The 12,217-nt window shown below is 39.5% G+C and overlaps 1 pseudogene; it reads left to right on the top strand.

The window, feature by feature from the left end:
* The first annotated feature begins 5,725 nt into the window (after positions 1–5,725).
* On the top strand, positions 5,726–6,096 carry LOC102889328 (annotated as a pseudogene).
* The last annotated feature ends 6,121 nt before the right edge of the window (positions 6,097–12,217 follow it).

Raw genomic sequence — 12,217 nt, 5'->3', positions numbered from 1 at the left:
GCCTCAGTTCCCAGGTTGTCCTCTCGAGACACCTCTAAGCCCAGCACAGGTGGCTGCCATCTGTGGATTGCTTGGTGACTCTTGCCAGGTGGCTCCGGGCTGTGCAAGGCTGTGGCTGAACTTGGCCTGAGACTAAGGCCCCTCCCAGGAGGCCCTTGAGCTGGCACCAGCTTTGACCAAAGGCAGAATGCAACCCAGGGCTGAAGAAGACACACCCAGAGGGCAGACTGGGCAGGCACCCGAGCCCTGCTAAACTAAATCCTGATCCATAGGGTCAGACCCTCACCAGCCAGTTCTCACAACCAATTAGCCCGAGAGTCAATCCCTCCCACTGACATGTAAACAGCAACCAAGTTTCAACTACAACAGGAGGGCACACACAACCCATACAAGAGCACCCAGCTCAGGTGACCAGGGAAGACTGCACCACTGGGACCCACAGGACACCTACTACGTAAGGCCACTCTACCAAGATGCAGAGACTTAGGAGCTCTACTAATACTTAAAGCAAACACACGAAGGCAGCTAAAACAGGAAGACAAAGAAGCATGTCTCAAATAACAGAACAGAACAATGCTCCAGAAAAAGAACTAAAGAAAATGGAGATAAGCAATCTACCAGATGCAGAGTTTAAAACACTGGTTATGAGGATAGACATACAACCCCAGGAAGCACAGAGAGTCCTAAATAAGATGAACTCAAAGAGGCCCACACCAAGATACATCATAATTAAAATGCCAGAGCTTAAAGACAGAGAATCTTAAAAGCTGCAAGAGAAAAGCATCTAGTTATCCACAAGTGAGCTCCCAGAAGACTGTCAGCTGATTTCTCAACAGAAGCTTTGCAGGCTAGAAGGGATTGGCACTAATATGCAAAGTGATGAAAAGCAAGGACCTACAACCAAGATTACTGTACCCAGCAAAGTTAGCATTTAAAATCAAAGGACAGATCAAGAGCTTCCCAGACAAGAAAAAGCTAAAGGAGTTCATCACCATCAAACTAGTATTACAAAAAAAAAAAAAGTTGAAAAAAAAATGTCAAAAATACAAATATTAAAATGATAATAATGACATATCTATCAACAATTATTTCAAATTAAAAAGAATTAAATGCTGCAATCAAAACATAGCGTGGCTGAATGGATAAGAAAACAAGACCCCTACATATGCTGCCTGCAAGAGACTCACTTCAAATCAAAAGATACACACAGACAAAGTAAAGATATTTCATAAAAATGAAAAAAAAAAAACCCCACAACTCTGGGGTAGCAATACTTATAACAGACAAAATAGACTTTAAAACAAAGTCTATAACAAGAGACAAAAAAGGACCCAGTAATCCCACTTTCTGAATATTTATCTGAAGAAACCCAAAACACTAATTCAAAAAGACATATGCATCCATATGTTCATTACAGCATTATTTATGATAGACAAGATATGGAGGCAAACTGGGTGTTCACCAATGGATGAATGGATAAAGAAGAGGTGCTACATATATACAATGGACTATTACTCAGTTGTAAGAAAAACCAAAAGGATGAAATCTTGCCATCTACAACAACATAGATAGACCTAGAGGGTATAGTGCTGGGTGGAGTAAGTCAGACAGAGAAAGACAAATGCCATATTTTCACTTACATGTGGTAGCTATGGAGCAAATGACAACAACAACAACAACAACAACAAAAAAAAACACAAAAAAACAGATACAAACTTGGATAAAGAGAACATTTTGAGGGTTGCCAGATGGGAATGGGGTTTGAGGGTGTGTGAAAGAGAGGAAGGGATTCATATGTACAAATTGATAGTTACAAAATAGTCATGGGAATGTAAAGTATAGCATAAAGAATATAGTCCATAATATTGTAATAACTATGGTGTCAGATGGGTACTAGATTTATCAAGGGGATCACTTTGTAACTTATGTAAATGTCTAATCCCATGTTGTACACATAAAACTAATATAACATTACATGTCAAGTATAATCGAAAATTTTCAAATATTATTTTTAAAAATATATCCTTGCTTATAATTATACAGAATCTTTAAAAATATCTATTTACTAAAAAGAGGTTCAGCAACTTGCCCCAAACGACTAGCTAGATCCTGGAAAGGATTTGATTCATTTGGGAACACGCATTTGTATGTTCAAATGGAAGTTTGGATGTCTAAAGCATATGTGCTCTAACCTGACAAAGCAGATGGCCTCAGTGACAGTGAAATGGAAGTCATCCTTCAAAGACTCATCAGCACTTCTGCCTCTCCCCATCGTCTTCATGTGGTTGTGCTATCTTCATAGATTCCTCCCAGAGCTTTAACACACTGGTGTGAAAAATGAAAGTGAAGAATCAAAGAAGAAAAATGTCAAGAGGAATCTAAGGAGCTGTGAAAAACTCACCCAGAAAGTTTCAGATTGCTGAAATTCTCCTGGTTCATTTTCGACAGTGGAATATGAGTCGTACAGCTTTCCTTTCCCTGTCCCTGCAATTGTGAACAGGACTCTGGTCTAGAGCCAGACTACAAAATTTCATATCTCGTTTTCCACGGGCTAGTTTACAACACATGAGCCAACAGAAGGTAGACTAGTTAATTTTTCAGTCCTGTCCATTTGCCAGTGATCAGATGAGAGGATAATGATGATAACAATGACAGTGGTAATGAACACTTACGAAGCACTTCCTCAACAGGGCTCGGCACTGTCTTAAGTATTTATATGTAATATCTTATTGAACACTCAGGTGACTTCAGTCACACAACTGGTAAACCATAGTACTTGAACTTGGACCCACACAGTTTGACTGAGAAACCTGTGCTCTGAATAATTACACCAGCACTGTCGTGACTAGATACTCAGACTTTAGCATATTCAGAATATTAATCCTCCCTGATACCACAGAACATAAATAGAAAATCACATTGTACAATCCATTGGTACAAATCTGTAGTCTCTTTCTCTTTTACTTTTTTGTCCTTTAGGGATGCCTTAGGGGCTTATTGAAGGTACTTCATGAAGGCTTGGTGAATGAAATCTAACTTTGTGAGTGAGAAACCACAGGATACAACAACAATCTAAACATTCCTTTTTCTAAAATACTGACAAATGCAGCTGCTACTGACTAGGTCCTGCTTCATTTCAGCACTAACAGCTCAGTTTCTCCCATACAAAGATCTAGTTTACCTAGTAAGTGGTATTCTATATTTAACAAACTAGACTGACAAACTGTTAGTCAAAAAAAATAAAGCATCCTGATTAATAAGACTGCTGATGTAAAAACATATCAAAATTAAGCCCACAGAAGAGTAGATCCTCCTCAGGCAAGACATCTTAAGATGGAGCATCCACATTGCCATTTTTGTTTAAGGAAACAACTGCCATCGTAAAGCAACACCACTGAAGACCCTGAGACACCTGCTCCTACTGACTCTCCGGAAATGCTTATCCACTCTTTCTGTGCATCTCAGCAAGGCCGGTCACTGGAGAGAAGGGGTTCTTGTTCATGCCACACACACCCGTCAACTCTGACCTCTCATCTTTCTCAGACCAAGCCTCACCAAAACTGCCTAAAAAAAAGGTTTCCTTTTCTGTCAGGAACGATTAACTTAATGGATGAGTCATAGCCACTGATCAATTAAAAAGCTATAATCCCTGAAGATCTATTCTCTTTTCATCTCTCTCTGTCCAACCACTGCCCACAAAAGGCAGTAATCTTGGATAAGTGTGTCTGTAGAACCCATTGTCCTTCAAGTCCTGCCTACAGGCCTGGGTTTCAGGGCTGGTGGCGCAGAGAGCAAGCTGCCCGTTCAGCTGCCTAAAGGAGTGCCCCTCCAAGCAAGCTCTCTGCACCACCACAAAGCTGATGTTTTCATGTCTACTCTGGATCAAGATGAAAATGCCCCAGCCCTGGAACACAGAGCTCAATGGAGAAATGGAAAATAGAGTTTTTGAACATGTTGGATGGGGAAAAAAGACCAACCTGGCACCAGAACTATCTCCACTGAAAATTTCTAAACTTGTTAAGAAGACAAATATCTCAACAGCCTTCCTCTGAGAGAGGAGAGAATAAACAGTTAGTTCTTCCATAACACCTGTTATGGACTGAATTGTGCCCCCATCCACGATTCACATGTGGAAGTCCTAACCCCCAGTACCTCAGAATATAACTGTATTTTGAGATAAGGTCTTTAAAGAGATAATTAAGTTAAATGATGTCCTTATAAGAAAAAATTTGGATACAGACATATAAGCACATAGAGGTAAGACTATGTGAAAACGGAGAGAAGACAGCCATCTACAAGACAAGGAAGGGGGCCTCAGTTGAAAACAACCCTGCCAATACCTTTGTCTTAAAATTCTAGCCTCCAGAACTGTTGTTATTCAATTAAACTGTTGTTTAATTAAGCCACCTAGTCTGTGGTACTTTGTTACGGCAGACCTAGCAAACCACCACCTACCAAAGTGGTAAAAATGGTGTTGAATTAATCTCTTGATGGGAGAATTCTCCCAATTATGCTTAAGTTCACAGATCATGCACTCTGGGTCACAAGCACAGCTTCACTGGCATCTTGGCCAAAAAAAAAAAAAAGACAATTTTCTGTCTCTCCTTCTTCCTCCTGATCTGGGCCTTTGCTATGGTCTTTGGTGAGACTACTATTGGATTTTAGAAACGTGATTCTTTCTGAGGTAACAGCTGCTCTTGCATTTATACAAAAAAAAAAAGTTCTACCTACTGTTATTTCTAATTTCCCTTGTACTTGAACTTGTTCCCTCATAGAAGCAACAAAACCTCCTTAGTGGCTCCTCTGTCCAGATCACTCTTCTCCAGAACCCAACTGTCTCAAGTCAAATGTCACTTCCTCAAAGACACCTGCTCCAACCCCCAAGATGAGATTAGGCACCTCTGTTAAACAATCTCATTGCACCTTTTATTTTCCTTCATGGGCCTTTTGACAATTGGAATTAACTGCTTGTGAATGTAATTACTTTTCAAACGTCTTTCCTAGTAGACCATCATCTTCATGGACTGTGTCTATTTTACTCTGTTTGTATACACAGGACCTAGCCTGGTTCCCAGCACATAGTAGGTCCTCAAGACATAGTTGTTAAAAGCATAAATAAACCAACCCTACCAGATTAAAATTATATATCTATAATTTGCTCTTGGACTCAATTTTACTCAAGGCTAAAAAATTCGGGTAAGAGCAGAATTTTCTTGACATTCGAAGGAAGAGCTCAGAGATGATTTCATTTAGGGTAGCCAGATAACACACAGGATGCCCAGTTAAATGTAAATTTCGGATAAACAATGAATAGTTTTTAGAGTAAGTATGTCCCAAATATTACATAATCAGTACTTGTTGTTTATCTAAATTTCACCTTCAACTGAACATCATATGTTGTTATTTGCTAAACCCAGCAACCCTGCATTCAGAGCATCTTACTAACAGGAAATAAAAAAGTAAGCCAACAAGAGAAGCGCCAACTGCCAAGTCCTTGAGGAACCAGGAGACTCATCTTTGTATCTGCCCCACCCATTCACACACACACACACACACACACACACCATGATGCCCAGCACAGTGCTTGCCACAAGGACACTAATAATGGTTTTGAACTGAACTAAAGTTTTAAAATTCCATGGTCTCCATCCACAAAGGACCATGAAGGGGAACATATTACCAAAAAGAATAAATAAAATAATAAGTCAATAATTATATGATTCTTATGATCTCATGCAGTCGGCCCAGGAGGGCCCAAGATAGAGCACGCCACGTGGAGAAGGACAACGAGATCCTGCAACACGACGAACAGGCACACCTGCAGATGTGCTTCCACCGAGCGCGCAGCGATGACCTCTGGGAATCTCGCTGGGTACATTTCCAGAACACCGCTGCCAAGAAGACCCTCTGGCTTGGCACCATTAAGATGGTAACACTGAACCTCTTCCAGGTCGTGAGCAAGCAGCTGAAGGGGACAATCTATGTGTCCCTGGAGCACACGCACAAACATTGGACATGATCCAGCAGTTTAACCAGGACCTGTCTGACATCTGGGTGGAGGAGAGAAAAAAGGACCAACAGAAGGTTTGGGTTTAAGGAGCAGCGATAGTTCCAGAATATTCTGAAGCAGGGACTGTAAGAGAATAAGTTCCTGGTGAGCTCACAGTCCAGCCAGCCCAGTCCAGCTGTCTGGAACCTCTGTGCCTTTCTGCTGGCAGATATTCTGCCGTTTTCCCCTCTGGCCTCAGTCCGTTCCATCCCTGAAAACATTAAGAAGTTTGTTCCTAAAATAATAGTAATTATTATTATTATTATTATTATCATATGATTTTAAAGTTTGAAGAATGTGGGGACCACTTGTCTACTGCCTTACTCCCCGGACAGGGTAAACGTGACCCAGAGTGCTTCTATGACTTGTCTAAGACCCTACAATAGGCAGTGGTGTATCTGGGGCCACAGCCAGATCACCCTAACTTCAGTCTAATGCTCCTTCCACACCCCCACACTAAAGATATTTCTGACAAAGGCAAACCTTCTCTGGCCTAGAAAAATCCATAACTACCTTCTCAGCCAGCTGCCTCGGCTGTGTAACCAAACAATATCCACCAAGCTATTATGCATATTCTTTAGAGAAACCCAACTAAGAGATTTTCCTTTCTTTAATCTAATAATAAAGATTACTCTTACAGATGGAAGGAACAAAATAAAAAGTCAAAAATGAATATAATTGGTCAAAAACGTTCAAGGCCTTTTGCGTGAAGCTGCCTTTCATTTGTAGACATATCAGATTATACCAAAGATCTCTTTATACATTTTTTAAAAGGGTGGCAGCTTCGATTCAATAGTGTTAGTGAGACAATCCTTTAAGCTGTGTCAAAATGCCAGTTATCCTAGATGCCACCCAGATTTGAATAATTTAGAGAGAGACAAAAACACAAGCAGAAAGAAAGAATCATCTTTTGACTACTTCGGCTTTTAAGGGGGCTGCTTCACCCTACCTCCTCCTTTTCTCCTGAAGCATCTTTTTCTATCAGTGGTGACAAGTGTCAATCAAACCTTCTATGGCTGAGAAAGGGGAAGGAGTGGGCAATAAAGCCAAGGGGAGGAGAAGGGGAAGAAACATGAAACATTCTTGAACAATTGCTAAAGGAAGATCCCCTATCAGTGTGTGGTCTAAGGCAAAGAAGTCTTTTCCTTTTTTCCTTTCTAATCTCTAACCTACTATTTACCCCTTTTTATAAACTTGAATCTCTCTGTTGCTCCAAAGGCTGCAAAACAAATCGCTGGTCAGCCAGGATTAAGCCGCTTTGTTGCCAACGATTAGCAGTTGTGCTTGCAGTTTTAACATCTTCAGCAACAGCTGAATGTCAAATGATTCAGGAAATACTGGTCTTATTTTGACCAAAGCCATATGAATGTTTGAAATAAAATGGAGGAAGGTACCAAAGAGAGAGGATTCTAGAACATTTCCAGAGAGGAAGAGTTTAACATGGACAAACTGTTATTTTTTTATGCAGCCATTGTTTTTCAAAAATGTTATATCCCAGTTAACCCCTGTCTTCCAAAAAAAAAAAAAAAATCTGTACATCGAGCTAAAGTTCCAGGTTCTAGGAAATGTTTATTCTAAACGCATTAAATATTTTATGGTTCGAAATCCACATAGCATTTGTTTATTGGATATTCACAGTGCTGAGTACTGTGCTGAAACAGAAATGAATATAATCCAACGGCAGTTTTCAAGAATCTTCTGTTATATTCACTTATATACCCATTTCAGCATTTAATCATTTTTGAAAAACCAACAAGATAATTATCTGGGACTCTACCTATGTAACTTTGAGACCTTGAAGGTCAAGAACTATGCCCTCATCCTCTACCATCTCCTACTGCATTTCACCTTGACCTTTCGAATAGTAGCTGCTCAAGGCAGCATCATGCTCCAGGGAAAGGCACAAATCAGGAGTCAGGGGCTAATTGATTTCATGGTTATAAACAAAACCTTTAATCAGAGAGTCTTCGGCTTTCTGCATTTATTACATGAAAGAATACCCTTTCTATCACCCCTTCCAGTATTAATGTCTGATATTCTTTGACTTGGGCTAGGAGTCTAAATAGCAGGGTTTATCAGTTTTAAACACTTTGAGAATGGGGTTTGTCACTCTTATTGAATTCCCAGAGTGAATAGAGTATCCTGCAGTAAAGATCTACACACCTGCAAGCAGAGCCAAGAGTCTGTTAAGCAGAAAAGAAAGTAACCTAGATAAACAAGGTCCTAGGGATCAAGCCATAGAAAGACCTATAACAGACCTAAGATTATATATGGGATATCTTGAGGCAACCAGCGGCCACCAGTGTACATGGGACCTGCAGATAATCTCATCAATGGCTTCCAGGTAAGAATGTGTAGGAAGTGGGACTGGGGTGACGGGAAGGGTATAGCCTTGGTAGATTTTGAAATACAAGCTCTGCAAATGAAAATTTACACAGTTCCCTTGTACTGAATATACTTTGCCTACCAAAGCAATTTCTCCCATTTCTGTGTGACTCTACTTCCCATCCCCACCTGGACATCCCTCTTCAAATGACTAACACAACAGTGAATTTTTCCCATGTGGGGCACAGGAGGAAGCTAAGTTGAATCCAGAAGCCTTACCTCTCCTTCTCTCTCAGCAATCTTGCTCCATAATTTTTCTCATATCCTCTGGGATCTCTCATCTCTCCCTTTCCATGGGTTTCTTCCTTTCAGTCTGTAAATATTGCTCAACTCTTACATTCATTCATTCATTCATATTAATTGAGCACCTACTACACAGAATCTATACAAATGACTAACCCTTGTCCTCAATACCACATTTCTTTATCACTTTCAGCAGATACTCTCAACTTCCTTCCCAATAGGATCAAAGTATTTGACAAGAGCATGTTCACTGTCCTTTTACTCATTATAATTTCTTCACATCTGCCTTCCTTTCTGACTCTTTACTTTGGTGTCAGAGGAGGACATTTCTGGCCTTCTTCCATCGGTTAGGAGGTTTCAGCATGCTTCTCAATAGGGAAATGTAGTATTTTATGTAACAGGAAGTCCAGTGATAGCCCAAGCTCTAGGCAGAGTATGATCAGAGTTCTGGTTGCTTTTCTCTGGGATTCTTTCCGTGATTTTAAAACACCAATGGTAAGGTAATGATAGTATTTGAGAGAGAGCGGGGGAAGAGAAGGAATAGAATAATATTAAGAAAAGGTAAACAGGTGTCTTCTATTACATTTATAATATTATATTTCTTTAAGCCGAGTTGTGAATACTTGGGCATATATTATTTTAGACTTAATATTTTTTGTGAAAAGAAATATGCCTAACTATATTAATAAAGTGAACATTCACATCCATACCACTTGAGTCCCTCTGAGGACCCCTGCGTTTCTGTCTCCATTCACACTTTTCTTCTAGACTCCCAGAGGGAATTAGCATACTGAAGTATGTGTGTGTTTGAATTTTATGTAAATGGAATAATTTCATATTTCACTCGCGACTCTTATTCTTCCATGACTTGACTCTTTCATTTCAACTTTTTCTTTAAGATTCATACATGCTAATGCATAAGGCTACAGTTCACTTATGTTCAGTACTACATGGTATTTTATCACAGAAATTTACCATGGCTGACTCAAGCGTTAAGAGAGTTCATACATGCAAAGCTCCTGGAACAATGCTTTCCACACAGTGCAGGTGTCGAAGTCCTGTCATGTTAATATTGTGCTTGGAGAAGTAATTACAACTGCCTCTCATCTACATGATGAATCTCTGTATTTTTCAAAAAAAAGCAATAAAAAAATTTTTACTTATAAAATATATATGTACTAATTTAGGAATAACTTGTTTAAGATTCTGGCCAATTCTGGCGGTGTCTTATGGCAGCAAAATAGTTCAGAAATATTTCTGGAAATGGCTGTGGAAACAGTAAGAAACGATCCTTGGTCAAATGCAAGACAGTTTCTCTAGTAGAAGCTACCTCCTAGTTGTCATTATCTAAATGCTCTGAGATTATATTTTAGAAATGCCTATATTTTCCAAGCATTATCTTGTTTTCTTTATTTTATGAACAAATGCATTTTATTTAAATATTTTAATTAACCACCACTTGTCAACATCTTAGTCATCCATTATGTGCATTATGAGTCGGGTATGTATTATAATCCACATCTGGTTTTGACCTAACACATCAAATACTATTTTAATTCTTGGAGGCTAAGTGTACACTGAGATAATAAATTATTAGATCAGATTTTGCCAGATGAGTAAACTCTTTCAAGTATTACTGGAAACCTTGTTCCCCTAATGGCTTGAAAAATTAAACACACCTCTAAAAACACTTACCTTGAACTCAGTGAGTTGTCGATTTGCCCCCGTGGGTTCTGCTGGGGTTTATCACCTGAAAGTCTCTTCTTTAATAATGGTTGAAATGTAGGTTTGCACTCAGATGGTATTTGTGATTATCTCAGTTCAGTAAACGGCAAACCTAATTATTCTCCCAATTAAAACAGCAGAGGTTGCCTATTTCTCAGCAAGACACATGAAGTTGCAATAAGGTCTTGAATGACCAAGATTTCATTTCTTTCTCAGAATATTTTATACGATTCAGTAATCAGTAAAATTGGTTCTTCTACAATGGGCCTCCTCTGTCATTAGTGAGAATTAGCAAAGTTCTATTGCCTTAAAAAAAAAAAATAAAGTGGTCTATTACTGTGAATGAACCTGTTTTTTTGTGTGTGTGTGAAGACTTCTTTTAATTTTAAGGAGGGCTTTCATGCTTTTGTGTTGTGGATTAAATCACCATTTCATGAGGTTTATCCTTGTCCAGGAAGGAAGAAAATCAATCTTTCATTAAATCTGGGAAGCCCAAAATCATGCTTACAAAATGACTGTGGAGCTGTCAGATCCCGCACCGTGTCATATGCAGGGTGTCCAAGGAGGCATTACTTCTCATCCAATGCCTACACTCTGGAAAATGTTCATTAATATTTCTTGTAAAGAAGCATCATACATTTTTTTTTTTTTTAAGTTTTAAAAAGGTATGCCAATGTCAATTTTCCTACAGTAGCTTCTTGGCTTGTGAGTTTGAATATATTTGAAGTTAAATCTTTTGTGCTCTGAATTGTTACCCATGCAACCTGGCCTGAAAACTATCACCCAGGCTGTAAAGTTGTTATGACAGAAGTCACTTAGCATCCATGTTAACTGTGGCTTCCTGGTGGGCTTGAACTTCAAATGTCAAGTCCTCTATGCTCTGTGTATATATATGCATGTGTGTTGTGAGTTTGAATATATTTGAAGTTAAATCTTTTGTGCTCTGAATTGTTACCCATGCAACCTGGCCTGAAAACTATCACCCAGGCTGTAAAGTTGTTATGACAGAAGTCACTTAGCATCCATGTTAACTGTGGCTTCCTGGTGGGCTTGAACTTCAAATGTCAAGTCCTCTATGCTCTGTGTATATGTATGTGTTTATGTGTGTGCATGCGGGTGGGTGTTGGGGCTGTGGGTGGAGATGAAGAGACAAATAGCAAATCAAACTGAGATGACAGACAACATTGGTACAGTGACAAGAGCCCAGGCTGTAGAATCAGTTCAAATTCCAGCTTTGTCACTTAGCTGCTGTGCTCTGTTAGGCAAGTCGAGTAGCTGAACCTTGGCTCCTTAGCTATAAAATGGACATAATACATAATTCATATGGTAATTGAGAGGATTCTTGATAATGTATGTGTTTATCCCATAGTAGGTGCATCAGTTTTTATCACCTAGCAAACCAACCCAAATTGTGAAGCATGAAAAAAACATTTTCTTATGATTCTGAAACTTGGCAATCTAGACTGGGCTCAGCTCGGCCATTCTAGTCTTGGCTGGACTCTCACATGTATCTGCCAACAGCTCTGCCTCTGCTGTTTTGGGAGTGCCTTGGTTCTCCTCCTTACACACTCTTATCTTCCATTGGTTAATACAGATTTGTTCCTTTGGGGGAGGCCGGGTTCCAAGAGGGCAGGAGTGCAGAAGGCCTTTTGAGAACCGAGCTATAACCGGCACAATGTTATGTCTGCCATGTTCTATGTCCCATGTTCTTGTCTACAGCAAGTTACAAGGAAAGCCTAAATTCGAGGAAAGGGGACATAAATTCCATTTTTTAAAGATAAGATCCGCAAAGTCACATTGAAAAAAGCATAGATA

This window comes from Pteropus alecto, unplaced genomic scaffold (genome assembly GCF_000325575.1).
Source record: "Pteropus alecto unplaced genomic scaffold, ASM32557v1 scaffold94, whole genome shotgun sequence".
Lineage (NCBI taxonomy): Eukaryota > Metazoa > Chordata > Mammalia > Chiroptera > Pteropodidae > Pteropus > Pteropus alecto.
The sequence above is the reverse complement of the archived record's forward strand: the minus strand, read 5'-3'. Positions and strand labels throughout refer to the sequence as shown.